The sequence below is a fragment of the Callorhinchus milii genome, unplaced genomic scaffold, assembly GCF_018977255.1.
Source record: "Callorhinchus milii isolate IMCB2004 unplaced genomic scaffold, IMCB_Cmil_1.0 Scaffold2, whole genome shotgun sequence".
Taxonomy (NCBI): domain Eukaryota; kingdom Metazoa; phylum Chordata; class Chondrichthyes; order Chimaeriformes; family Callorhinchidae; genus Callorhinchus; species Callorhinchus milii.
The window spans coordinates 61,477,173-61,504,702 of record NW_024704743.1 but is presented as its reverse complement, the minus strand read 5'-3'; the positions used below and the strand labels follow the sequence as shown (position 1 = coordinate 61,504,702).

General features: G+C 41.0%; 1 protein-coding gene and 1 non-coding gene across 2 annotated transcripts in view; one reads left to right on the top strand and one right to left on the bottom strand.

Moving 5' to 3' along the window:
* gabbr2 (gamma-aminobutyric acid (GABA) B receptor, 2) overlaps positions 1 to 27,530 on the top strand; it is a 473,571-nt gene that overhangs the window by 207,863 nt on the left and 238,178 nt on the right. The gene's annotated exons all lie outside the window — the stretch shown is intronic.
* On the bottom strand, positions 2,237 to 2,308 carry trnaa-cgc. The gene has a single exon. It is a non-coding gene; the product is annotated as a tRNA-Ala (tRNA).

The window sequence follows — 27,530 nt, the reverse complement described above, 5'->3', positions numbered from 1 at the left end:
CCTCACATCTCTTTGCCTCTGCTCCGATCGCCTCATCATCCTGGGCGACTTTAACCTACACTTCACCCCCTCCTGCTCCATCTCCACAGACTTCTCTTCCCTGCTCTCCTCACTCAACCTTTCCCTACACATAAACTCCCCCACTCACAGTCACGGCCACCCACTCGATTTGGTGATCACCCGGGGCCTCAGTGTCTCGGATGTCACTATTACCGACAAGGCCATCTCCGACCACTACTTCATCTCCTTCACCACCTCCACCCCCCTCCCCACCTCCACCAGACCCACCACCATCTTCTACCGCCCTTGGAAGAAGTTACCCCCACAATCCCTAACCGATGCCTTGGAGTCCTCAGAACTCCTCTCCCTCTGGCCTTCAACCCTCACCGACCCCTCTTCTCCTCTCTCCCTCCAACAAATGTAATCTTGTTGTTGAATACTCTTAAGCACAGTGATGGATGTGTCCGCATGTGTCAGACACCCGGCTGACCAAAAAAACTAAGAACATGGTAAAGGCACCAGTAAGTGAAGAATTCACCCAGAACAGGAAGTGCCCACATTTGATCTCTTGTCTATGCTGAATTTAATTCAGTTTTCAAGATAAGTCTTTTCTTATCCGTAAAGGCAATTTTGCTATTTGTGGATGTGAATAGCACTGTACTTATTGGCACAGTATCCTACCAGCTCACATTGTCAAGACTTGAACTCATAATGCAGGCTGACACTCCAGCGCCATGCCTGGGAAGCATTCATTGATGTACTATCTTACAGTTGCGATGTTAAAAAACAAGGTCCTATCTCCCTATTCAGGCAGTGTTAAAGATCTCATTACGCTTTTTGAAAAGGGAAGGGAACTTCTCCTGGTGTACAGACCAACAGTCCTCTGGAGTAATATGACATTCTTTTCAAGGATGATTGTGGGGCCTTGGTGTGTACAACCTAGATGCATGTTTTGCTGACAAAATAGTCACTGCACTTGACAGGTATTATCTGTAAAGCACTTTGAGCTGTTTAGAGATGATAAGACAATATATCAAATGAAGGGACTATTATGTAGTGGAGTGTAGTACAGGTGGAGTCCTGTAGCTCAGTGGTTAGAGCACTCGCTTTGCAAGCGAGAGACCTGAGTTCAATCCCAGGCAGGTCAGGGCGAAACCTTGGGCAAGTTTCCTTACTCCACACAGAGCCTAATAATAATCCCTCCAAAACCAAAAACAATAATAAATTGGTCATTTTCTATCTACGACTGTTTGTGGGACATTGCTGTGCGCACTTGGCTGCCGCGTTCGCCCACAAATATACAGTCAATTCACTTTACAGTGTGTTCTGTGAAGCGCTTTGGGACGTCCTCCCGACGTGAAAAGCGCTATATCAAATGCAAGGATTATTATTATTATTATTATGTATAATTATATAATCCTTATTTAATCAGACACACACAAAACATTTACGTTTGCCTCACAAGACATTCCCCTAGATTTTTAAACCATTTAATTTGTATTGGAACAAAGTCACTGACTGAAATGAAACATTTGGATTCTTTCACTAAGAATGCAGTAGTGTAAAAAGGTGTAGTTTTATGAGTAGTAAATGTGTGAAAACCTACTTGAACTGGTTGTTTATAATTGTTTAGGTTGTGACAAAGCTGTTCAAAAAGCTGTCTCTGAAGTCATCTTTCTATCCTATCCAGAAGCTATATCACAGAATTGTTTGAGGCTCAATACGAGGCAGGCTCAAAGGAACTGACATCTGGAAGGAACTGACTGCCCTCTGAGATATCTCCTCCCCTCCCACCTTCCCCACCCCCCCCCCCCATGTTCAGCCTTTAATGTAAGATCTTACTCTTAAAATAGATCTGTGTTTAAATTATCAACTCAGCTCATCCTTCTTGACAACAATGAAGAAAAAAATGTCAGGTGACTGTGTGTTGTGGGGCTGACTAACTGTCATTTGTAACCAATCTTACTCCTTGCAAGCCAAAGCCCTAATTGGTGATAATAATAATAATCTTGCATTTGATTTAGCACTTTTCACATATTCTAGACATCTCAAATCGCTTCATAGAATATACTGTAAAGTGAATTGACTGTATATTTTGTGAGCAAAACATGGCAGCCAATTGTAGACAGCAGTGTCCCACAAATAGTCATGGATTGAGTGACCAAATTATTATTATTTATTTGTTTCTTGAGGGATTATTCTCAGGCATGTGGAGTAAGAAAACTTGCCCAAGGTTTCGTCCTGCTGGGAATTGAACCCAGGACTCTCGCTTGCGAGGCGAGTGCTCTAACCACTGAGCTACAGGACTCCTAGGTACAGAGTGGTCCTAGCTGGGCAAGCAGTGGGAAGCTTGCCAAACAGTGCTTTCAATAGTAAGCTATGCAGTTTTAGCTGGTTAACTCCATCAATACCCCAACATGCATTCTGGAGTCCCCAAGCCTTGGTTCTTCCCAACCTGCGCCTGATATTCTGCTGAATTAGGTAAGCAGGATTGGTGTCACAAGGAGTGAGTTCACATTCCAAACATGGGAATTTTCATGCGTAGATGGCATGCATGAAACTCTGAGTCTGGTTTGAATACTTTTAAGCATAGCGATGTGTCAGACTCCCGGCTGACCCAAGAAAAAATCTTACTCCATCCATTTGAAACTTTGACAGAATCATAGAATTTTACATCACAGAAGGAGGCCATTCAGCCTATCATGCCTATGCCCAACATCGCTACCCAATGAAAGAGCTACCCAATCAATAGCACTCTTAACCCCATAGCCCTGCAAATTTTTCCTTTTTAAACCTCTCTAATTCCCTTTTGAAAGCTATTATCGAATCTGCTTCCACCAACCTTTCATGCAACGCATTCCAGATCATAACAACTCTCTGGGTAAAAAAAATTCTCCCCGTCTCCACTCTTTTTTTTAACTTTTTAATCAGTGAAATGTAGTATTGTTAGAAACACCCCCTATCTCCCCTGATGGCTCAATTAGTAAAGCTGCTGCCCAGTGTGAAACTTATCAAACAGATCCAGAAGCCCCAGGTTCAATTTGCATTGTGTGCTGGGTTAGCTGATCTCAGCTGGGCTGGCGGTAGGGGGGGCGTACACCTAATCCTCAGCCCACATGGAGAAGGGAGCAAAAAATCAGGTAGGAAAAAGAACCTGCTGTCCAGTGACCCTTCCTGGAACGTGTTATATCTGTTTGTGTTCACGAGCATATAGTAAGACTCACATTTATATACTGTCTTTCATGTAAAGAAACAGCTCAAACTACTCAACCATGAAAGGAAGATTTAAAGATATTTACATAATGCACAGCTGAAGAGCTGTCTTGGGAAGATTTCGAAGGCAGGGAGAGAGGTAGCAAGCCAAAGTGGTTTGTGGAAAAAAAGTTCCAGAGGTTTGGGTCTTTGAGTAAGCACGGGATCAAGTTTGGCTGTGTTAGCCCCTAAATTTGGGTTTGATGGCCTCTTACTTGAATGTTTTGGTCAACTGGCTTTTGTGCTAATATAACTGACTTCTGTGTCATTAGGTCATATTGAAATATGCATTCTAGTTTACTGCACTAACAAAAATAGCCAAATCCTAGGTCAGGTTGCTGCTGACGTCACTGCCTATGTTGCACACGTGCAGGAAACAGTGCCATCAGTCGTGTCCTGTTGACCTGGAAGTCAGACATTTTCCTTTTAACACAGGAATTAGACAGCACGCAAGAGGCGAGTTGCCTGGCTGTGCAGGTGTGCGGTTAAACATTGTGCCCCCATGTAGACTTTATGGACATCATGTTATAAAGGGGTTCCAATGTTCCAAACATATATAATGTATATATTTATAAACTGCATTAATATTTGGGCCAGAAGTAGATCATTAAAGATTATGAAAGAGAAACTATCAGAATTTGTTGTCCTGTGCAGGACATGATGACATTACTCCAAGGAGTGATTTCCCTAACATTTCTCTGCATCTCCACCATACCAATACGCCACAACATGCTAATCCATTTTGATTAGTTTACTTTCATTTGTTCCTTGATTTAGCTTAGAGCAGTGTGATATATAATAGGATAAAATTTATAGGAGTTTCTTAACCCCATTCCTTGAGCTACTTGCCTTGAGGAAAGGGATAAAACACAACAAATTTTACCGCATTATGTGATACCAAGTAGATGTAAAATCAACGCTTTTTATATTAATATGATAATCCTTGGATTTGATATAGTGCCTCATCAAGTATTCTAGACTTCCAAAAGCTCTTCACAGTATATACTGTAAAGTGAATTGACTGTATGCTTTGTGGGTGAAAAGCGGCAACCAATTGCACACAGCAGTGTCCCACAAACATTAAGTAGATGAAGTGACCCAATAATTTTTACAAATTCTTTCTTTCTTTATTTGTTTGAATGGATTATTACTCCCGGAAGAGCCATCTGCCAATTCATTAACAACCGGGTTCCCATTGCTAGGTAAACAGGCGTGTGGAGTAAAGAAACTTGCCCAACGTTTCGCTATGCCTGGGAATCAAACCCAGGTTCTGTCGCTTGGTTGGCGAGTGCTCTAACCATTAAACTACAAGACGATGCAGGTCAGATTATTGAACAAGCAAAGGATTTAATTTGCTTTACAATTACTATTTTAGAGTTTAATTAACGGTCTCGTACATAGTGATTTTCCAATGTGTGTTTGCCCAAATCCAGGCAGAGAGCCCAGGACAGTCCCACATCACTTCAAGCTTCCAGTAAATTAAGAGTGTTTAATTAATCAAGGCTGGAATTTACAATTAAGTAAGTTTCTAACTGCTGAGCAATTTATTATAAGATTTAAGAAATAAAATATATGTAGCTCCTTGAAACAGTCCAATGCTAATGAGAAACATCATGTCCTATGGATGAGACGTTAAACCAAGATCCCGTCTGCCTGTTCAAGTGAATGTTAAAAATCCCATGAGATTACTTGAATAGAGAAGGGAGTTTCTCCTGGCTTCCTGGCCAACAATCCCCCTGAAAAAAATTGCTGACTTATTTTGTGGATGTTTGTGGGACTTTGCTAAGTGCAAATTAGCTGTCGTGTTCACCTACAAAATGCACAGTCGCTACACTTTACAGTAAATCCTGTGAAGAGCTATGACATATCCTCCCGACGGGAAAGGCAGTATATCACATGCAAGGATAATATTATTGTTGTATGGAGGACATTTTTTCAGGGGTCAAATTGAAAACGAGGCCTCTGCCAGCAACAATTAACATCTGCTGTGCCTTGCTCAGATAAGCAGACTGTTTGGTTAGCATTGCTGTCCGTGGAATACTCCAACAACATGACATAGTATTGTGATTCATGTCTCAAGAGCAGTCAAATGGTGCAAGTCTACAACAACAACTTGCATTTATATATTGCCCTTCACATGGGGCAGTGTCTCAGAGCACTTAATAGTAACAGAGCTTCACTCGAAGCCAGTGAGAGTGGCGAAGTGACCATATGAATTTAAGTCTAATTAAATGCACGTAGATCGACTTCATGTATCACCAAAATCACTTGAAGCCTTTTTGTCAAACGCAATCTCTGTGGCTTTTCTTTATGGAACTTTTCAGATTGATAAACATATAGTTTTTGAATGTTTCTATCACCAGTAGAATTGTATGTATATTTCAATTGTAAAACAGGGGAAATATGTAGATATTTTATGCTATAAGAGTGTAATTTATACATGTAATTTATACATGCTGCTTGAAACTCCCAGTCAATGTAAGTTATGATGAAAGCCTCTCAGGTCCAGTTTGTTTTTATCAAAGAAAAGAACATTCAGAGGAGACAGAACCCAGACTTTGAAAAAGCTAAGAGAAGTTGACATTGTCCGATCCATTTAAGCTGTGACTATAACCTGAGGTGAAGTGAATTAGCAGTCTTAAGTCAAATTAAGGATCAAATTAGTTTTATCCCTGCAGAGTAGCAGATATGTGAACTAGACGTCAGCCTAAATTACATGTTATCTTGACTACTTGTTTCTAAAAAGGGCAGTAAATGTCTAGTAAAGAACAATGCAAAGTTTATAAGCACAAGTACAAACTAAGGTGATGGAATACTGGAATACTGCGATGACAGTAGTTGTTGTGCTCTCAGAATCATAGCTGGATATGGCTGAACAGTGCAGGTTATATGGTTGGACAAATATTCTGTTTTTTCTCAATTACTTTCAAGAGTTGGCAAGCGTTACCTACCTGAAGGGTTTGCCTGCGGCCAGTTGCCTCTTTCAAAGGACTGGATGAATTTCAGGTGTGTAGGGTCTGTGGAAAGAATAGCCTTGAGGGGCCAAATGTTCTATTCGTTATCCATTCTATAGTCCTACCTCATACACTGTTGTAAAGAGAATAGTTAACTGTAAATTCAAAGAAATTAGTTTACCATTAATTAACTATATATTCAACCAAAGAGAGTTTACTTGACAAAAGTTCTCTTGTATTACAGCTAATACCATAGGAAGAACAAGTGTTGGTCCATTGTTTCACTCCTCGACCTCAAGGATTGATGGGATGTTTCAGTGTAGTGTCTGTGCTGTTGTAGGGGAGGCTATATCAAATGTAACTCTGCCCATAAGTTGGCACTAAGTTGAAAATTCTACTTATGCTCATGACCTTTATGTTTGCAAAAAAGCATTGATTGCAAAAATGCTTAATACTACAGCCCAAGGTTGGTGAGTTGTAAATACCTGTGCTAAGGTGTGATTTATGCATTGCATTTTATGGTCCTCCCCCTTTATAATAAGCCTGGTATTTAATATATGGTACTGCCTATAACCTTTCAGTGTTTTCTGTGAAGTGTAGGACTGGGTATTTGTAGGCAAACTTTGAAGCCAATTTGCATACAAGCTTCTATAAATAGTCATGAAAGGGCTGGAGGATTGTTGGCCAAAACCTGGGGCGAAACTCCCTCTCTTTTTACAAATAGTGCCACGGGATCTATAAGAACCATCTGGACAAGCAGACTGGAGCTGTGTTTAATGTTTCATTTGATTTTTGGTCAGGCTGGTGTCTGACACGTGTGGAAGCCTATCATCAGTGGAGTTCTGCAGCTCAGTAGTTAGAGCACTCGCCTCGCAAGCGAGAGACCTGGGCTCGATTCCCAGCAGGGCGAAATGTTGGGCAAGTTTCCTTACTCCACATGCTTCTGTTTATCTAGCAGTAAATAGGAACCTGGTTGTTAGTTGATTGGCGGATTTCCAGTGGTAATAATTCTCTCAAAAAAAAATAATAATAATGAATTCGTCACTCAATCCACGACTGTTTGTGGGACTCTGCTGTGCACAATTGGTTGCCGTGTTTCGCCCACAAAATATACAGTCTATCCACCTAAGCTACCTACACATGGAAATTTACCTCTGTCTGGAGTAGAATGCACTTTCTCCTTGTAGGGATGGATTCTGCTTGCCTAATTCCAGAGAATATTAGGTGCAGCTTGGCAAATGCCAAGTTTTAAGGATTCCTGTGTGTGTTTTGGAGTACTGTTGGTGAATAATCAGTGCCCCAAAGGACTGCAGACCTGCCTGGCCCAAGAACCACACTACCGAAACCAGCGCAGAGGGTTGGCTCGATTCTGACACTATCTTGCCAAATATATCATTTGGAGTCAGTTCAGCTCCAAGGAGACCCACAAACCTCCCATCTATCCTTCTTGAGGAAAGCTCAATGTCTCATCTGGAAGATGGCACCTGCAATAATGTAACAATCCCCCAGCACTGCATTAGAGTGACTGCCTGGACTGTGAGGTCAAAGCCTTAACGTATGGTTTAAACCCACATTCTGTCTCAGAGGTGAGATTGCTACAAAGTGTGCCAGACTGACACCCTCAGCCTTGTTATCTTTGAGCTTTTGATCGATTGCTTTGGAGTTTCCTCGAAAATCCACATAAGTAGGTGGCTTGGCTGAGAGCAAATCATTTTGCCCCTGCCTCTCCTCCCCCAAGGCATCTCCCCGAAAGGCTATGGATTCTCAATAAATTGAAATTTTCAAGAATGAGATTAATAGATATTTGTTAGGTAAGAGTATCAAGGAATATGGAGTGGGTAAATGGAGTTGACAAATCACCTTGATTTGGGAAAACGGAAGTGAGAGATTTTGCAGGTCAAATTAATTAACTGACCAGTTCAGTGAGTAACTGAGACAAATCGAGCAGGCGGGGGAAGGGACAGGTTGTGTTGAGTCAGCTGACTTGAGACAGAAAGTTAGCAGTGGGTGCTTCGAATGGGTAGAGGAGAAGAAATTCAGCCAGTGGCTGGTCACTTTACTCCCACTCTATCTGGAATGGATGGATGTGTGACCGCAAGGTGTGGAGAGGATTGAGCTTTGCTGTGATGTTCCCGATAGATACATAACTTGCTGGCACTCGCTGTCAAGGCTGGCACATAAATAATGGTCTCATGGGCGAGACACCGGAGGGTGAACAGCATCCATGAAAATGTACTGCAGTAGAAGGAAAAAGGAGCTAAGCACCTTGGAAAGAGGAGAGAATTGCCAGAGAGAACAAATTCACATTACGGCCTGAATCAAGAGCAGGATATAATAATAATAATAAGGATATGCTAATGTCTGTGTTTTAAATCTGTAAAATATCTTTGAAGGAAAAAAGGATCGGAAATAACAATGAGTGTAATGCTATCCCTTGTCTACCAGAAGCAAGCCTGGACCGAGAGACAGTTTGGAGAGATTAATATTTCTGAGTCTGACCTGAAGGTTCAGAAAGTGGCCTGGTATGATTGTCAAGGACAATTATCAGACGCAATGATGCATATTCATGAGCATGGGTTGTAATATCTAAAAGGTGATTTCTTCTGTGACAGATAATAATAAATAATAATAATTCTTGTATTTGAAATAGTGTCTTCCATGTCAGGAAGATGTCAAATTGCAACTATATTGTCCCTTTCACGTTGGAAGAACATTCCAAGGCACTGGACAGTGAAAGGTTTGACCCAAGCTGGGGGTTGAAGTCAAAAGGGGTGGAGGGCAAGGAGGTTGGAGGTGGGAAGATAACTCAAGGTGTGGCAGAAGAGGAAGGTTTTAGACGGGATAGTGAATAAGCTATCTTCTGCCTCCGGGATTCAAACAATCGGAGACAAAGACAAAACCCCTGGCCACTGTGAAGGCCAGTAAGGATGGTAAGGCTGCCCGGTGTGGCACTGGTTCACGCTAGGAGAGATAGTGGTTGGGCCTCCACGGGCCCACGGAATATATATTTTGGTTTCAGTTCCAGTCCGATTTTTAGATAATCGAACTCTGCTACACTTGGGGTTTACGTAGAACAATTAAACAGTGATGCTTAGGAGACACGGCAACATTTCTTGACAGTTGTTTATCACTTTTATTGGCTTAAGTTAAACTGCAAAAATATATTCTGTTGCATGCAAACACCAAGGAAACCCCACAAACAATATATGTGAGGTCACACTGTGGGAGATATCCTCCAGCTTAAGGAACCTGTAAAATGAAGGGTAGCTGACCTAACTCAGAGGTGGTTGGTGGGAGGAAGGCAGCTGTGCCCAAGCTATGGAAATAACCTTTATTCTCAAATTGTATTAGTTTTTTGGGTCACTCAATCCACGACTGTTCGTGGGACACTGCTGTGTGCAATTGGCTGCTGTGTTTTGCCCACACAATATACAGTCAATTCACTTTACGGTATATTCTATGAAGCACTTTGAGATGTCTCGAAGACATAAGGCGCTATATTAAATGCAAGGATTATTATTACTATATTATTATTGGTGATCTCTTTTGTAAATAGAAAAGTATTGATGTTGGGTATGAATGGATAGGAAGCACAGCTATGCAGAGAGGTGCCCCTACAGGTGTTTTCATTGATAAGTGTTTTGCTGCTGATCTGTGGGTTAGGAGTTTAGTATCTATCAACACCTGTATGATACAGTCAATTTGGGTATGAAAATTAATCGTTGTGCTCATCCAACCTTCCTCTCTTTGTCCTTCCCTCCCTTGCCCTCTATCTAGCCCTTAACCCACTTGTCCCCACTTTCCCCCTCCCTCTCACCGAGAGAATTGCTTGTGGAGTTTCATATCCCAAATCAGAACTTCTTCTCATAATCTAGGCTGACACTTCAGTGAAGCTGTAGTGGTTGTGCTGTCATTCTGCTAAGATATTAAAGCTCCTGTCTGTCTGTCTGTCTGTCCTCAAATCCCATGATATAATGGGAATTTATCCTGGTCACAAGATCACAAAATCTATAAAGTGCTTTGAAATTTGGACATATTATAAGTGTGTATTACTTTTCTAAACTTTATAAGGCATATTTCAAGTAAGCACCATATTTCATCAGAATTTTAATAGCACTGTTCTCTATGCAATCCTCAAAGGGTTATTACATCAGATTCTATTTGAACACTGGAAGCTGATCAGCTCAAGGCTATTCTTGATTTTCAATTAGCAGCAGTTGAGCTCAATTGAAGATGCCTTGATTATTCACACTGATATTGTAACAGCACTGCCAAACAAATCTGGAAGGAGGGTTTGATTTGCTGTACTGGGTGAAGGACTATGTATTCTTGACCTGCGCCTATGCAACAGCTAAACATTCATTCCAACCGTCCTTGTGGCCTGAAAGGTGTTATATCAAAAAATTATAAAGATATCAAAATTTCTTTAGACCTGTCACCTCCCTTTTCTCCCGTGTTCAGCATCAAGCTCCATCACTGTGATGTACTCCAAGACGTGGCATCATGTGAAGGGCGCAATATAAATGCAAATTGTTAAAAAATGTTATTCTCTCTATAAACGGTCTGGATTCAGGAGTGATATCTAATTATGTGGATTATATTAAACTAGCTGTACAGCTACAGCTACACAGACAAATATTTCATCTTTATCCATATTCATCTAGGATGACTCCTGTGGGAGGACTCCTTTTGGGAGGACTCGGCGCTTTAAAAATATGATTTTGTTGTTGTTTACGCGACGTAGTTTTGTCTGTGTGCTTTATTTTGTTCACGCCGCTTGGTTACATGTGTGCTCTGTGACACAAGGGCCACAGCGCCACTTTGACTTGGTGGCCACCAGGTGTAACTGCAGTGAAAAACGCAAAACTGAAAATAACTCATGAATGAAAGGAAATACCCATAAACAAATATGCCCATGTCACTCCTAGTTGCAAGACCTTTCTGATGAGGTAGAGATCATATCTCTATGTCAGTCGGTTATTGAGATTCTTCTTGAAGCGCAGACCGACATTGTCATTTTATTAGTATATAGAAGATTAGGAGGTTTTGCTAACAGTGACAAAGAATGCAGTAAGCTCCAGGCAGATATAGATAAGTTTGCAGAGTGGGTAGATGGAAAATGCTATTCGAGATAGAAAAAATATGAAGTGGGGCATTTTGGAAGAAGAAATAGAGAGCAGAATTATGTTCTGAGTGATAGAATTCTCAGTGGAGTGGAGGAACAAAGGGAATCTACAAATCCAGAACACATCAAGGTTGGATTGCAAGTGGAGACGATGATTAAGAGGGGAAACAGAATTCTGGGTTTTGTATACAGTCATTGAATGCAAAAGTAAGGAATAATGTTGAATCAGTATTAGTCATTGGTTAGGCCACAACTGGAATATTGTGTGCAGTTTTGGGCACCATATTGTAGAAAGGACATTAGCATTATGAAGAAGGTGCAGCATAGGTTCCCAAGGATGATACTGGAGATCAAAGGATATAGCTATGAGGATGTTAGGACTCTTTCTGCTGGAGCAGAGAAGGTTAAGAAGTCAATAATTCCCTAGTTAAAATTGTTTTTTCACTCATGGCTGTGAGATGCTGTATGCAGATTGGCTGTGTTTGCCAACAAATATACTGTCACTGTAGTTACAGATGAGCTCTTTGAGATGTCTTGACGATATGATAAAACACTATATCAAATGCAAGGATCATTGTGTATTATTATATGAGTTATACTCATCCTGGAAAAACAATATATGTGCAGTTTAAGCAAGAATGGTTATATCTGCTCTATTTATCTGAATTGAATGGTCAAATCCATCACTAGGACCATATTCAGGTATTTAGGCTATCCAAGTCCTCTTAATTTTAATGTGGCCCTGCCTTGGAAATTCTTCCCACAATTGGGAAAATTGTTGCGAATGAATGCAACATTAGATAGACCAGCTGCTCTGCCATCTGAATGGAGCTCTGAACAGGCAGGGCATGAGCGGTTGTGGATTAATGCTGTAATTGTGTGAATGTGGCACTCGGTACAGATTGCTCTGCAACTCTAGTGATAAACAACAGTACTCACAAGCCTGCAGAGGTGGCCTTGTGTGTTGTAAGGCAGAAAGCGTAAATCAAAGGCAGATGTTTTATTGATTTTCATCAAATTTACCGAGGCGGAGGGGGTTGTATCAATTTTGTTTATTCCTACTTTCTTTCAGTTATTTACACAAAAAATGACCCCAGAGCAACTGAACTGTAATGTTCCTTACATATGCTGAATGGTATGGGCTGCTGCTCCTGCTCTACCATGCTGCCATCAGAGCAACTAAGGGCTCCCCTCCGAGGAATTCATCAATGGCATTCTCCATACTGTCAGAACAAACCCCAATGGAGATGGGGAAAGAACAAGTTATAGTTAATCAGGGAACACCACAAAGTGTTTCACAGCACAACTCCATACAGCTCCATCACTCTCATCTTGCTAGCAATAATTGCAAGTGGTTCTAGCACTTAAGTAATATGTTTGGGTGCCACGAACATGACTCATTTGTAACGTACATAAGACGCCTCCATCTGCTGCACCACCAGGTTCCTTATTTACTTAAAGGGTCTCAAATCCAGCAGGGGGTCATTTTCCTGCGATCATGGGCTGCATTGACATGATGGTGAGTCCGGTATTGGATGAGCAATGACTAAGTAAGTGGGCTTTCGGGTATCTTCCTCCTCACCCTTGTAGGCTACCAGGCCCAGCTCGAATGTCTCGCCAACTATGTGAAACAGTTTGAGACTCCTCCTGACAACAAAGGAAACTGTAATGTCCCCCTACCCAATAAACATCTCAGCCTTGCTGTGTACCACTGAGCTTTTTATTGAATTTATCTCATTCTCAGCTACTCTTCAATCTTTGGGAAAGTCGTGTACTCCAGACATTAGCACCCGCTTAGCTCATTTGTGCACTTAGCAGGGTTCAAGGACCATCCATGAGCAAACAATTTGAATGTCAATCAGCTGACCAGTGATGCAAACACATCCCAGAAACCAAAACAGGTACATCTTTCTTTTGAAAAATATCCTGCACTGAGGGCCTGCAATGAAAAATTCTGGGTATTCATGGTGAAACATTGGTAAAGATTTTTAAAGATCCTTGTATATCTGGTTTATTTGCCAGGTATGTGAGACATACAGACACCCATCAAAAACAACAATTAGAGTGTCCTTCACACAGGAACAGTGTCCATTACCATGATTAAAATATTCGCTTCAGCAGCAGCCTGGAATGCTGCAGGCGGACCCGCCCGGCTCAGGAGCTGGACTACCTTGATGGCCACGGAGGGTTGGCTCAATTCCGACATTCCTTTGCCAAACATGTCACCTTGGAGGCAGTTCAGTTTCTGCTTTGCTGCAAGGAGATCCCTTGTGAATGCCACCTACACATGGAAATTTCCCTGCGTCTCAAATAGATTGTGCACTCTCTCCTTGAACAGCTGTACACTGGATACCTATATCCAGAGAGTATTATGCCCAGGTTGTCAAAATCCAAGGCATGGGGAACCCAAAGTGTGCATTGGGGTATTGCTGCAATTCAACCAACAAAAATCACCTAACTTGCCATTGACTAATCTCTCCCTCCAAGTCCTGCTAATGAATTAGGTTGGCTGGTCTGTCATCAATTGTGCCCTGGAGAAATATCTTTATTTATATATATAATATATATATATATAGATCAAGAACCACTGGGTGTAACTTCCTTAAATTTACTTGAAACTTGAATGAAATATCCCTATTTGATAACAAGACGTTGATTTTAGCACACAATTTCATCACTCAGCTTTGTATAAACTTATGCAACAGTCTAAAGTAATGATTCCCAGTGCTCCTAGGATGACTTACTGTATAAGAAAAATATTTTCTTGGTTTCAAATAATGTAATCCCTTCCACACAGGCTAAAGTCAAATTGTATTTATAGAATGATTTTTGATCTATATCATGCCTGAGGTTCACATCCAGTAAGACATGGATTGAATACACAATATGAAAAAGATTGAGCTAAAGACTGTAAAACTGAGACAGGCAGCTTAGTTGATAGTGCTCTCAGGGTCAGAGGTTGTGGGTTTGAGGCCTAAATCGAGACTTTAAGCTCATAGTGTAGGTTGATATGCTAGACTAACTCATTAGTATGCAGGAGGTGATCACTGGACTCTTAAAACAATGTAACAGAAAACCACCTTGAAAATTAAGACTATATTTAAGAGTTTGATTGTTGTACAATGCTAAGAAACATCTAAACAGAATACATCTAAACCCAGGTGGAAATTGTACCTACTGATCAAATTCCTGCTTCTGATCTCCATTTCTGATTTAGATGTTAGAAGTGGACAGGATCGGGCGGGTTTGGTTAAGATGCCCTCTGGAACTACACTGAATATTCTAGAATAAGTAGGTTTCAGCTTGGGTCAGTGGGTAGGACTCTGCCTCTGAGTCAGAGGGTTATGGGATCAAGCCCCAGGTTGGGACTTTGAGTTCACAATCTAGGTTGATATTCCAGTACAGTGCTAAGAGTGCTGTATTGTCATAGGCACTGTCCTTCAGAAAAAAATGTAAATCAAGGTCCCATCTAACTTCAGGTGAATGTTAATGATCCCATGACTGCATTCAAAAATAGAAGAGTGTTTCTCCTGTGTACTGGCCATTGATCATCCAGATAGATGTATCATTCACTTTACGGCTGTTTGTGGGACCTTGGTTTGAGCAAACTGGCTGCTATATTTGCCTGCCTACGAAAGTATAGTCACTACATATGACACTTACCTGAGAAACTGCTATTTTGATTTTCTAGATATAATATGAAATACAAAGATTCTTACTATTATCAAGTGAAAATAGGTAGAGCAATCAGGAGTAGCAATTCAGGTAGAATTGCTGCTCCTGATCGCTCTCTTGTCACACCACCGGTTGGTCCCTAACATCCACAACATGTCAGCATTCAAATACATTTATTTTCAATTGCTTTGTTTAATGTTGCATTAATGAACAATTTGTATAGATTATTAGATATTAATTCCCAGTGATGAAGTTCATTCCTATTAAGGTGTTATTGAATAAATATTATAAATACAGTAGTTCCCTAAAGAATTTATCATGTTTTTGCCTTCCTAGAGGCAGTGTTACTTTCATTGCATTTAATTAAAGGAAATCTGTAATTCCACAAAATGGGATGTATTAGAGATTATTATTGCACAGAAAGCCATTGGGTCACAGTTCTCTGGGTCACAAGATTGATTCAGATTAAGATGGCCTTTTAGCTCATATGATCTCTTCTCGACTACTCACCTTACCAATCTCCCCATCAGAGCATCAAGTTTTTTTTAATGAGTCCTTGCCTCAATCACCCTCCCTGACAACCTGTTCCAGTCATTAATTGCCCTCTGGATAAAGAACTATTTTCTGATGACTGTTCTGAAATTGCCCTTTGCAAACTGTATACCTGTGTCTGCTTATTCTACTTTATTGGTGCATTCAAAAGTATTGTTCGGGATTTACTTTTTCAAATGTTTATAGCTAACAGATGTTGTGAGCCATAATAGAAAACAAGATTGCTGGAATTATTTTGATGAAGAAGGCCCTTCAAACCAATTGATCTCAACCATAAAGAATCGCAACCTTACCTCCCTCAACATTAAGCTCCCTATTACTCTTCCTTTACATGTCTAATTGCCTCTTAAAGACCACAATTGACTCTACTCTAACCAACGCTGGCAAATCTTTTCATGCCCTAGGATTTTTCTGAACATTTCCTTTTATTCCCCTTCTCATCTTTAAATCCCTAACAGTGGAAAGAGGTTTTCTGCAATTAATTCTTTCAAATCTTCTATTATCTGAAACACCCCCCATCATGTCCCATTTAGCCTCTTACATACAGTAGAATTCTGCCGTAATATAATAATCCTTGCATTTGATATACCGCCTTATCACATCTTTGAGACAACAACAACAACAAGATTCCATTTATAGAGCGCCTTTCACGTCGGGAGGACGACCCAAGGCGCTGTACAGTTGGGTCAGGACCCGAGCAGGGGGACATGGTCAGGGTGAGGGGAGGGAAGGGAGGGAGCGAGGAGGGGGTAGAGAGTCGAGAGGGGAGCTGAAGGCACGGTCAAAGAGAGACATCTCAAAGCGCTTCAAAGAATATACTGTAAAGTGAATTGACTGTATATTTTGTGGGCAAAACGCGGTAGCCAATTGCGCACAGCAGTGTCCCACAGCCATGGATTGAGTGACCAAATTATCATTTTTTAATGTTTTTAATGTATTTTTTGATGGGATTATTATCCCCAGAAAAACTATTCACTTCTTCCTCGATACGCTGCCAATGACATGACCGGTGATGTCACTGCCTAGCATACAGAAAGCCGTCCACTCCCATCAAATCACCATGTCATGCTTCAAACCGTGTCCCCTCACTTCAAATCCGGTTGTCCTGACCTGTTTTGAAGGATAATATCGGGAGTTCAAAAGCTATCAAAAGTGCAATGATGGGTTCGTATGCAATGTTGTGATTTGGGATTTTTAGGTAATAAAGTGTCAGGGTCCAAAACATAATCATGCTTAAATAGATTATACTGAAGCGTGCTATAATACAGTTCTACTGTGCTTCTAGAATGTCCTCTCGTGTAAAGACCAGGCTAAAGAGCCTAGTTCATTTAGTTGTTCCTCATAGCTCTTCTTTTAAACAATGCGAATCAACATTATTCCTCTGCAGTGCCTCTAGGAACTAGGAATCTCCCTCATAACATGTTAATCAGAATAATGTGGAGGATCCCAGTTGCAGCCAAACAGGAGCTTTGACCATCTTATAAATGGGGATCTGATTTCACATTGCAGCCCAGCATCTAGTTTGCCTTGCTTATTGCTGCTTTACACTGTTTGGACACTTTGATTTACAATTCCACTGCAGTCTCCTTCATCTCCTATCCCATCCACAGAGTAAATACACCTTATATTTTTAATTCAGAGCGTCAACCTGCCTCAGTTGGTAGCATACTTGTCTCTGACTCAGAAGGTTGTGGGTTCATACCCCATATTACAACTTTGAATCAGTTCAGGTTAACATTCCAGTGCAGTGCTGAAGGATAGCTACATTGTTAGAGGTGGATTCCTTCAGGTGAGATGTTAAATTGAGGTTCCATCTGCTGGTCAGGTAGGCATTAAGGATCCCATGGCACAATTCAAAAAGAGAAGGGAGTTTCTTCTGGTATCCTGGACAACAATCCCCCAGATTAAATTTGGCATTCACTTCCTGTCTGTTTACAGGATATTGCTGTGTGGAAATTGGCTCTGCAAAAAACAGTCATAGTGCTTTACAATAAAACCTGTGAAGTACTTTGAGTAGTCCTACCGATGTGAAAGACATTCCGTCCTCCTCTTATTCCACACTTTTCCATAACTTGATGCCATCAACAAGTTTAGTCATTTTGTCCTGAGTCTGTGAATCCAGATTATTTATATGAATTCAGGTCACTTATGTAGGGTAACAGTTTTCTTTTATGATGGCTTAAATGACTCATTTCTAATTTGAGCAAAGACAGGGAAACTGGGTTGAATAGAGAGAGGAAAACTGGGCTGAACCGTTGCATTACATGGAGCAAAACCTGATTCTCAATCCAAGAATGTGTTTAAAAAATACAGCATAAGAGGAAACCGTTTGACCAGTTGATTCCTTTCTTACTTTGCTCAGAAAATGGGAATATGTGTCAATGTGTTTTCCTTTGCACACCTCTGAGTAACTGGTTATAAAACAACATAGGCTGCGGTTCAGGCACCTCTTCATCACCTTGATCACCTATCCTCCTGGAAGAGGGTGGGGAGTGGTAAGTGAGTTCTCCTTGTAGCTGAACTGGGTCAAGGTGACATGCTTGGCAACAAAATGTCAAACCTCTGTGGTGATCTCAGTAATCTGATTCCTGAGCCAGGCGGGTCCACGCTGCTGATGACAGACCAACCACTTAGCTCATCTGCAGGGCTTAGAGGGGCAGACTAGTCACTGGTGACAGGGATTCTTCTCACTCAGCTCATGTTAACCTTGAAGACAAAGCCCTAATGAGTAGGATGGCCTTGCCTGGAGAAGCAGTGAGAAAACTTGCCAGAGTGCATTCAGTATCAATCAATGTGGTTTTAGCTGGTTAAACCTCAATATTGAACATCCTGCTTGTCTAATTACTGAGAGTATTAGGCATAGGCTGGGAAGAGACAAGGTTTGGGGATCCCAGAGTGTGCATTCATCTTGATGTATTGTGTTCATCAACAAAAATCACATTTAAAAGAGGCTTTTGAGTTTCAATCAGTTTTGTATTTTAGCCTGGCTCAGTGGTAGCATTTTCACCTCTGAGTCTAAACATTGTGGGTTCAAGCCCATGTCAGACCTTGAATTACATAGTCCAAAGAGACGCTCCAATGCAGTGGTGGGAGGTTGTTACATTGATGGAGGTACCGTCCTTAGGATGAGATGTTAAACCAAGTCCCATCTGCCTGTTCAGATGGACGTTAAAGATCCCATGGCATATTTGAAAAGAGAAGTGAGTTTCTCCCAGTGTCCTGGCTAACCATCCCCTGAAAAAAATTGGTCACTCCTGTCATGGTTGTTTGTGGGACAACTGTGGGCAAATTTCTGTCTCATTTTGCTCACAAAATACACAATCAATCCTCTTTACAGTATATACTGTGAAGCGCTTTGAGACGTCTCAATGACATATCGAAGGTGCTGTATCAAATGCAAGGATTATTATTGTTATTAGTCCCCCTGTCAGCCCTCCTCTCCATTTAACCACCAATCTCAGAATTTGGAAACTGGGAATAATAACAATAATCTTTGCATTTGGTATAGTGCCTTATCACATTGGAAAGATGTCTCAAAGAGCGTCACATGAATTACTGTGAAATGAAGTGACTGTATATCTGTAGGCAGCACAATTGCAAACAGCAATCTCCCATAAACAGCCATGAAACAAATTAACAATTTTATTTGGAATATTGTTGGCCAGGACACTGGGAGAAACTTCCTTCTCTTTTTGGAAAGTGCCATGGTATTTTTAATGTCCAACTTCAGTTTAACGTTTAATCCGAAGGATGGCACAACAACAACAACAAAATTACATTTATAGAGCCCCTTTCACGTCGGGAGGACGTCCCAAAGCGCTGAACAGTCAGGTGTCGGGGCCCGAGCATGGGGGAGGGGTGGTGTAGGGATGAGGGAAGGCAGAGAGGTGGGAGGGAGACCAAAGGCACTGTCAAAGCGAAGGGTCTTGAGACCGGCCTTGAAGGAGTCAAGGGAGGAAGCGAGGCGAAGGGACCGTGGGATGGAGTTCCAGAGTATGCGGGCAGAGAGGCTGAAAGCCCGGCCACCGATGGTAGGGCGGGAGACATGGAGCAGGCCGGAGCCCGATGAACGGAGGGAGCGGGGAGGTTGGTAGGGTGTCAGCAGGTCAGAGAGGTAGGAGGGGGCAAGGCCATGGATGGCCTTAAAGGTGAGGATGAGGATCTTGAACTCGATCCTCTGGGGGATGGGGAGCCAGTGGAGTCAGGCGAGGGTGGGAGTGATGGGGTCACGGAGCCTGGTGCGTGAGAGCACACGAGCTGCAGAGTTTTGGATAATCTGCAGCTTGTGAAGGGAAGAGTTGGGAAGGCCAATGAGGAGGGCACCTCCGACAATGCAAAACCCCACCCCCCCTAGCACTGCATTGAGTGTCCCCTTACTATGTGAGATCAAGTCTTGACGTGGGATTTGAACCCACTGTAGACTGTGCCACATAAACTAGATTGCTTAAATATTCACGTCTCACAAGCGAAAAGACCTGGGTTCTGGGCAGGGTGAAACGTTGGGCAAGTTTCCTTACTCCACACGCCTGTTTATCTAGCAGTAAGTCGGAACCCAGTTGTTAGTCGATTGGTGAATTGCTTTTCCGGAGGTAATAATCCCTAAATAATAATTTAGTCACTCAGTCAACAGTTGTTTGTGGGACACTGCTGTGCTCAATTGGCTGCTGCTTTTCGCCCACAAAATGTTCAGTCAATTCACTTTACAATTTATTCTGTGAAGCACTTTGAGACGTCTCGAAGATGCGATGAAGTGCTATATCAAATGCAAGGATTATTATTATTTTATTCGAATATGACAGCACCACACTGGATAGCCTTGCTAAGTAGATGAGGGAGTTCTGAAGACTGGGAAACTGGATTGTGCAAACAGAATAGTCCAGCGAAGTGGTCTGTTTGACATTTTATCTAAGCACACGCTGCCATGTCTTAAAGAGCTGAAGGACCTGAATCATCAGAAGTCAGAATAAAGATTCTGATTTGCATGAAAGTTTTGCATTACCTTTCCTCTCGTGGATTTTATATTATCCCTATCTAGTAATGCGTTTTAGTGCAATTACAGCGCTGACTCATATACTGGATTGCTAAAATATTCCCATTTAAGATGCCACCTGTTTAAGTGTGAGCAATTGGGAGAGCTGTTAATGAACAAAATGAGGCTATCTAAATGGATTACCATCCCTTAACCTATTTTGTTCACTCTCCCTCCACTAAACATATGCAGTAAACATACTTTAGATAAGAGCAAATAGTGCAATTTACTGCACAAATAGCTTTAGAAAACACCACCTATAAGATGTTAATGGAATGAAAGCTTCTGGAGCTTATGTAACCAAGGTTCCTGCACCTTTATTAAAGGAAAGGTTCACTGTATTCTTTCCCACTTCAATCATTCTCTGGTCTACAGTAATGCTTAATCTTCCAGCAAACAAGACCCTCATATGCAGCAAGTCTCTTGTGCACATTTCTTTCAAATTGGAAAGATACTAGTTGCTACTTGATATGTTTTAGAGAGAATTGGTAAAAGAGACACAGGCACACTTGAAGACATGTTTAAGTGATGGCATGCTTGATTCATTGCAGACAATCTAATAAATGAATAAAATTCAAACCAACATTAAAATTAATCAATCATAAAATTAATCTTTGTGTCATCCAGCTAGGTGGCGTGAATTTTTATTTTATGATTCCAATCCTGAGCTCCAGAAGGCATTGATATTTAACTAACACCTAACAACTGAGACACTGACATTTATTTTTATATATATATAGGAATATAGGAATTAGGAGCAGGTATAGTATGTGTGTGTATATATATATAGTGTATAGTGTGTATCATGAATTTAAATTCTAAAGAAGTTGGACTTGTTCTTTAGAAAATAATAACCCATGCATTTGGTATAGCATCATATTTTGTTCAAAGCGCTTCACGGGATCTACTGTAAAGTGATGTAACTGTGTGTATTTTCTAGGGGGGAACGCAACAGCTAATTTGTGCACAACATTGTCCCACAAACAGCCAAGACTGAATCACCAATTTTATTTGGGGGATTCTTGATCAGGTCACCGGGAGAAACTCCCTTCTATTTTTGAATAGTGCCACAAGATCTTTAATGTCCACCTGGACAGGCAGGCGGGACCTCAGGGTAACATCTAATCTGAAGGACAATGTGGCTCTGCCCTAGCACTGTCAGAATGTCAGCCGAGACAATGAGATCAAAGAAGCTGGTTACCCTCTGTGTAAGTAAAAAAAAAGTGGTCATATTTTTCAATCCAAAATTGCCATTCACAACCCTGAACTTGTGTCCTGTCCTGGACAAGCCTTACCTTTGATTGTTTTGGTCATTTTTAATCTCCATCGATTTATTTACTGTTTTATACCAACTCTTTCAATCCACTGATGACAATATTTTGAAACTGTGCATCGGTTTGGTCCAATTGTTAATCTGAGTGCAGTCATCATCACATATGGTTACACACATATGGTTACTCACAAGTGTCCTGACTAACAATAATATAACAAGCAAGATAGAGGAAAATGTGTTTTCCAGACAGTCATTTCAGCTTTGTTCTTGCTGTACATAATGCCATCTGATACGATTCCTAATGCTTACTCCCAGCTTAATCCATTATTCACTATGTAATCCATCAATAGGATATTTAGTTACAAAAAAAGGAAGCTGGTAACATGAAACAGCTTTAAATGGGCACTCTGATAGCAATAAAATATCAAATCATGAAGAGAACAGAAGTGGAGCTTCCTGTGCTCATTGCCTTCAATTTATTCTGAATACAACGAGACAAATGTTAATGCCATTTATTGAAGTACTGTACCTAACAAGGGAACCAAGATTTCAAACTTCTCTAAAGCACAGCCTTTGACAGCCATACAAATGGTATGTGCTTATAGGGGAGGAAGGGTTAGGGGGTCAAATAAGTGATGCATTCTAATGAGGGTTTGCTAGGTTCTCCCCCATCCACCACCCAGATGTACAAAGGAATTAGGACAAAGCAAATATCAAGATAGGGTTCTCGATTGTTTTAAAACAATATTTGAATATCTGGTAAGACAACTTCTGACAGTGTAAATAGGGAGAAGCTATTTCCACGAGTAGGATAGTGAATGATTAGGGCCATAGAAATAAGATAGTCACAAGAAGTGTGACAGGAGTGTCTGGGTGAATCTTTTTCACTCAAGAGAGTTGTCGGGATGAGAAATACCAAGATCATAGAGCAGAGTCCTATGTGGGTTTCAAGAGGGAAGTCCATAGGTATATGAAGGATAGAGACTTGAAGGGATATCAGGATAAGGCAGTACAGTACAGAATGTACACCTTGCTCTGAGAGCTGGTGCGGACTTGATGGGCAGAATACTTGATGGGCTTTGTTTCAGATTTCCAGCATCTTCCTCCCCCCTCTCTGTTAGCCCTTAAAAGCCTCTCCCTCCCAACATGCCCCAGTTCTGACAAAGGATATTGGACCCGAAACATTGACTCACTTTCCTTTCTCCACAGATACTGCCTGACCTGCTGAGTGTTCCCAGCAACCTCTGTTTTTGGGCAGAATAGTTTCTTGGGACATCCTCCCGACCTGAAAGGCGCTCTATAAATGTAATTTTGTTGTTGTTTCCTTTTGTGTCATAAATGTTTATGATGCTATATATTTTACTTTGACCTGGTTGAGAGGAATGAATATTCACTGCCTCTGATGTCTAATGGAGCAGTCTGTGGTCCCAGCTGCTCTGCCCTCCTGTCTGGTGGAATCACTGTGTAACCAAAAGGTTTTCAAAGTAGTAAGGACTGGATAGTGGTTTCAATACACTGTTCAAGAACACCTCTTGGTCAGTGCATCAAACCTATAGAGGAGTACCTTGTTATAATCTGTGCAAAAAGGTGAACTTAACCTCTGATCAAATTAATAGAACTGTCTGAAGACTTTTTAAATCTATTTACATTTTGTAAAGAATAGAAAGCATGAAAACAACAACGAAAGCACTAATTGCATGTGGGAATAAAACAGATTGTGTACCAGTATATCTCATCAATCACTGCCAATGGGAAATAAATGTGCAAATTTCAATTCCTCTGGGAAACAGAATCCGTATGGTGCAACACCACACTTCTTATCTGCAAAGCTTGGGATGTTGACATTTCATCGCAGAGCTAAGTATGCTAATGCCATCTGAGCCAAAGTTCACATTGGTCAGATAATCACCCCCACCAGGCTGCACAGCTTGTTAATTTGCTGTGTAGCTTTCTTTTTACATGCTTTGCAGTTTGTATATTGACACAACATTTTTTTTTAGCACCAACTCAAGTTGATATATTATGCTTGCTGTACTTATTTCCCTGTGACGTATTTGCTCTGATTTTTGTTGACCCTACAGTCCATGACTAGGCACCTTTCTGATCTCTATGGAAAATGGAGCTACTTACATAAGGCTGGGGCATTGCCAGTGGGCTTATCATAACTCCATTCCAACATTCAGCCTGAGGCTTTCTTTGCCCTTCAGGCATTGGGGGTAATTTGCAGGTTTCATAAAAGGATTCACAGCTAATGATGAGAGGTAGCTCAAGCTAACACACTGGAACTCTGTTCCACGTCAATCTCATTTCCAGCTTCCATAAAGTCAGATTGCAACACAGAGAGGGTCACGAGGCCCGACTAGAGATTAGTGTCTCAGCGAAGTTCCAGTGGATTAGTATGAAACATATCCAGGTATGTTCAGAATACACTACTGATGAGTCCTGTACATTACTCCATTTTCCAGTGAATGATATTGTGCTGTCTTTATTTCCATATCTGTGTCATTGTGTTAGGCAGTTATATTTTGCACATGCTCATTATGGAGATCCCAATGCCCTCAAGCACCCTTACCCATATCAGTTTTGAAACCTTAGAGACTGTTTAGTTTCCGGAAAGTTTGCCCATGATGTTTGTCGAATATTTATTAAAAAAATGAGTGCTTCTTCATTTTCGCAGTACAGCTGTGATGTAGCAGTACTCCACTGAGATTGCCCTAGCAGTACAGTGTGATTTAGTGATCATGTACCACAACTCCCCACCCCCCCGGAATACTGGCAACACAAAACATCTATATTACACTGAACAGAGCAAATGCTACTTATTGTATCAATGGGGCGGGGGGAGGTGGGGGGAGGAATGACTGCATAGATATAGACTCAAATTTATAACAGATGAAAGAGGCAAGATTGAGATTCATTAGATGTTTTACCTGATGGCATTAGACTTCATCAAGCGACTGATCATCACATTGTGGAGTACATGCAATACGATTTAGTTTTGTATAGCCCCTTTCTCATTGGGAGCATTTTTGTAGGCGACCACAGCAGACAATTTCCACAGTGCAATATTCGACAAACAGCTTTGAAGTGAATGAACATTTTATTTTATTATTTGGGGGAGTGTTAACCAGGACACTGGAAGAAACTCCCTTCTCTTTTTGAATCTTGCCAAAGGATCTTTAACTTCCATCTGAACAAGCAGACGGAGCCTCAATTTAATATCTTATCCAAAGGGCAGAACGTCCAATAATGCAGCACTCCCCCATAAATATGCTGCATGTGACACCTGACTGACCAAAACAAAAAAGACAGACTCATTCTAGGAATGAAGACTCATAATTAGTTATTAAAACATTCTGTGTAATTGAAGATTATGAGTTCTCAGATTTGAGATAATGATTTGACTTGATCTGTTAGTATCAGCTTGGCTCAATTGCTAGTAATCTCGTCTCTGAATCAATTGTGGGTTCGAGCCTCACATCGGGACTTTGAACTTGGAGTCTAGGTTGACACTCCAATACAGTGCTGGGATTGTCTTTTGGAAGTTAAACATAAAGGGAGATTCTGATCTGCCCCGTCAGGTGGATGTTAAAAATCCCTTATCATTATTTGAAAAGAGAAGGAAGTTTCTATTTCTCCCGTTGTCCTGATAAACGATTCCCCCCCCCCCCCCAAATAAAATTGGTGCTTCACTTCATGGCTGCTTGTGGAACATTGCTGTGTGCAAATTGGCTGCTGTGTTCGCCTTCAAAAATACACAGTTACTAAATTTTACAGTGTATCCTGTGAAGTGCTTTGGCAGATACTGTGATGTGACACATGCTTTATGAAATGGAAGGATTATTATTGCTTCTTATAAGATATGCTGGAGCTGCCCAAGATGTCAGCCTGATTTGCTATTGAGAGTGGTTGAAAGTGACTATACTATTGTGATGTCCTACCTGCATCAAATATACAGAGTTTTAGATGGCTTTGTGCAACTCTTTCAAATTATCTGTATTTGGATTACATCCTCAGCTACCTGTCTCAGGCCACAAATGTTGCCTCTTTCTGAGTGATTTATTACTATTATTGGGGAATATCCCCTGACATGTTTTCTGTCAAATTAGGCAATTGTACTACCACTGACTGTGGCTGGAACAAAAGCTGACTTTCTAATGTTGTGAGGGAAAGAAAATACCTCCTTACATTGGCACTTTGAGGTAGGGGATACATTCCTAACTTACTGACACCAATAGTGTAGTTATTAAGAAAGACAATTCTTGCATTTGATGTAGTGCTTTTCACAACAGTATGATGTCTTAAAGTGCTTCACGGGATTTACTGTAAAGTCGGTAAAGAGTGTGCATTTTGTAGGCGAAATATGGCAACCGATTTGCACACAGCAATGTCCTACAAACAGCCATGAGTGCTCATTCAGCATTGCAGTGGAGTATCAGCCTAGCCTATGAGCTCAAATTCCTCACGTGGGGGTTGAACCCATCACCTTTTTACTGAGAGATGAGAGTTCTACCAGCTGAGCCAAGCTGACACTCAGCCAAGCTGGTACTGTTGCAGTAGAGCTGCCCCACTTATTTTGTTAAACTCCACATTGCTTTTAAATGGAACGACATGGAACACTGGGCATTCAGATTTCCACCCAGATTTAGTGCTCTTAACAGAAAACGATTTTTAATTTTTAAAGAAGAATTGGGGGTGAGATTAAAAGGAATTTCTGCACCTATTGGTTTTAGTATTGAATTTATAAGTCACTATTAAGGCTGGATCGATACAATAATTCAAAAGGTACACCAATATTAGGGGTATTCTCTATTATGAACAGCAAATGCCTGATGAAAAGGCGAGATATATCCATAGCAACTGTAAATAGGATACTAGCATCAAGCATTACAAACGTTTTGCTGTGCTTTTCATTTATATACTGATATTAGTGAATTGACGGTGACTATTGAGAAGGCAATTAGACCTCCTTCTGTGCTGAAAATCTCTGAATCAGCATCTGAGAAGTAAAAACATTAAGGGCTATGGAGAAAGAACAGAGAGGTGGGATTTATAGAAAAAGTAATTTAGAAAAACGGGGAGGAATGACATAGACACAATGAGTTGATTATGATCTGATAATCTGTTTCTGTATAACTGCCAGCTGATTGTTAGTTACATTTTTGAATTGATGAATAGCTAATGTTCTTTTATTAACATTGTAAATATAAATATATTCTTGCAAGCGAGAATGTTTTAATAATATTTTGCAAGGTAATTGAGTTTCCTTTGTGTTAATTCTAGTTTTAATTGCACATGTTGTACTGCAGCAGCCATGCAGCTTAATAATAATAATAATCCTTGCATTTGATATAGCGCTTTTCACGTCGGGAGGACGTCCCAAAGTGCTTCACAGAACACACTGTAAAGTGAATTGACTGTACATTTGTGGGCGAACACGGCAGCCAATGGCGCGCAGCAATGTCCCACAAACAGTCGTAGATTGAGAGTGACCAATTTTTATTATTGTTTTTGGTTTTTGGAGGGATTATTATTAGGTGTGTGGAGTAAGGTTTCGCCCTGCCTGGAATTGAACTCAGGTCTCTCGCTTGCAAAGCGAGTGCTCTAACCACTGAGCTACAGGACTCCACTTAATTTCCAGCTTAGTTTCCTCCATTAATTTCCTCTATG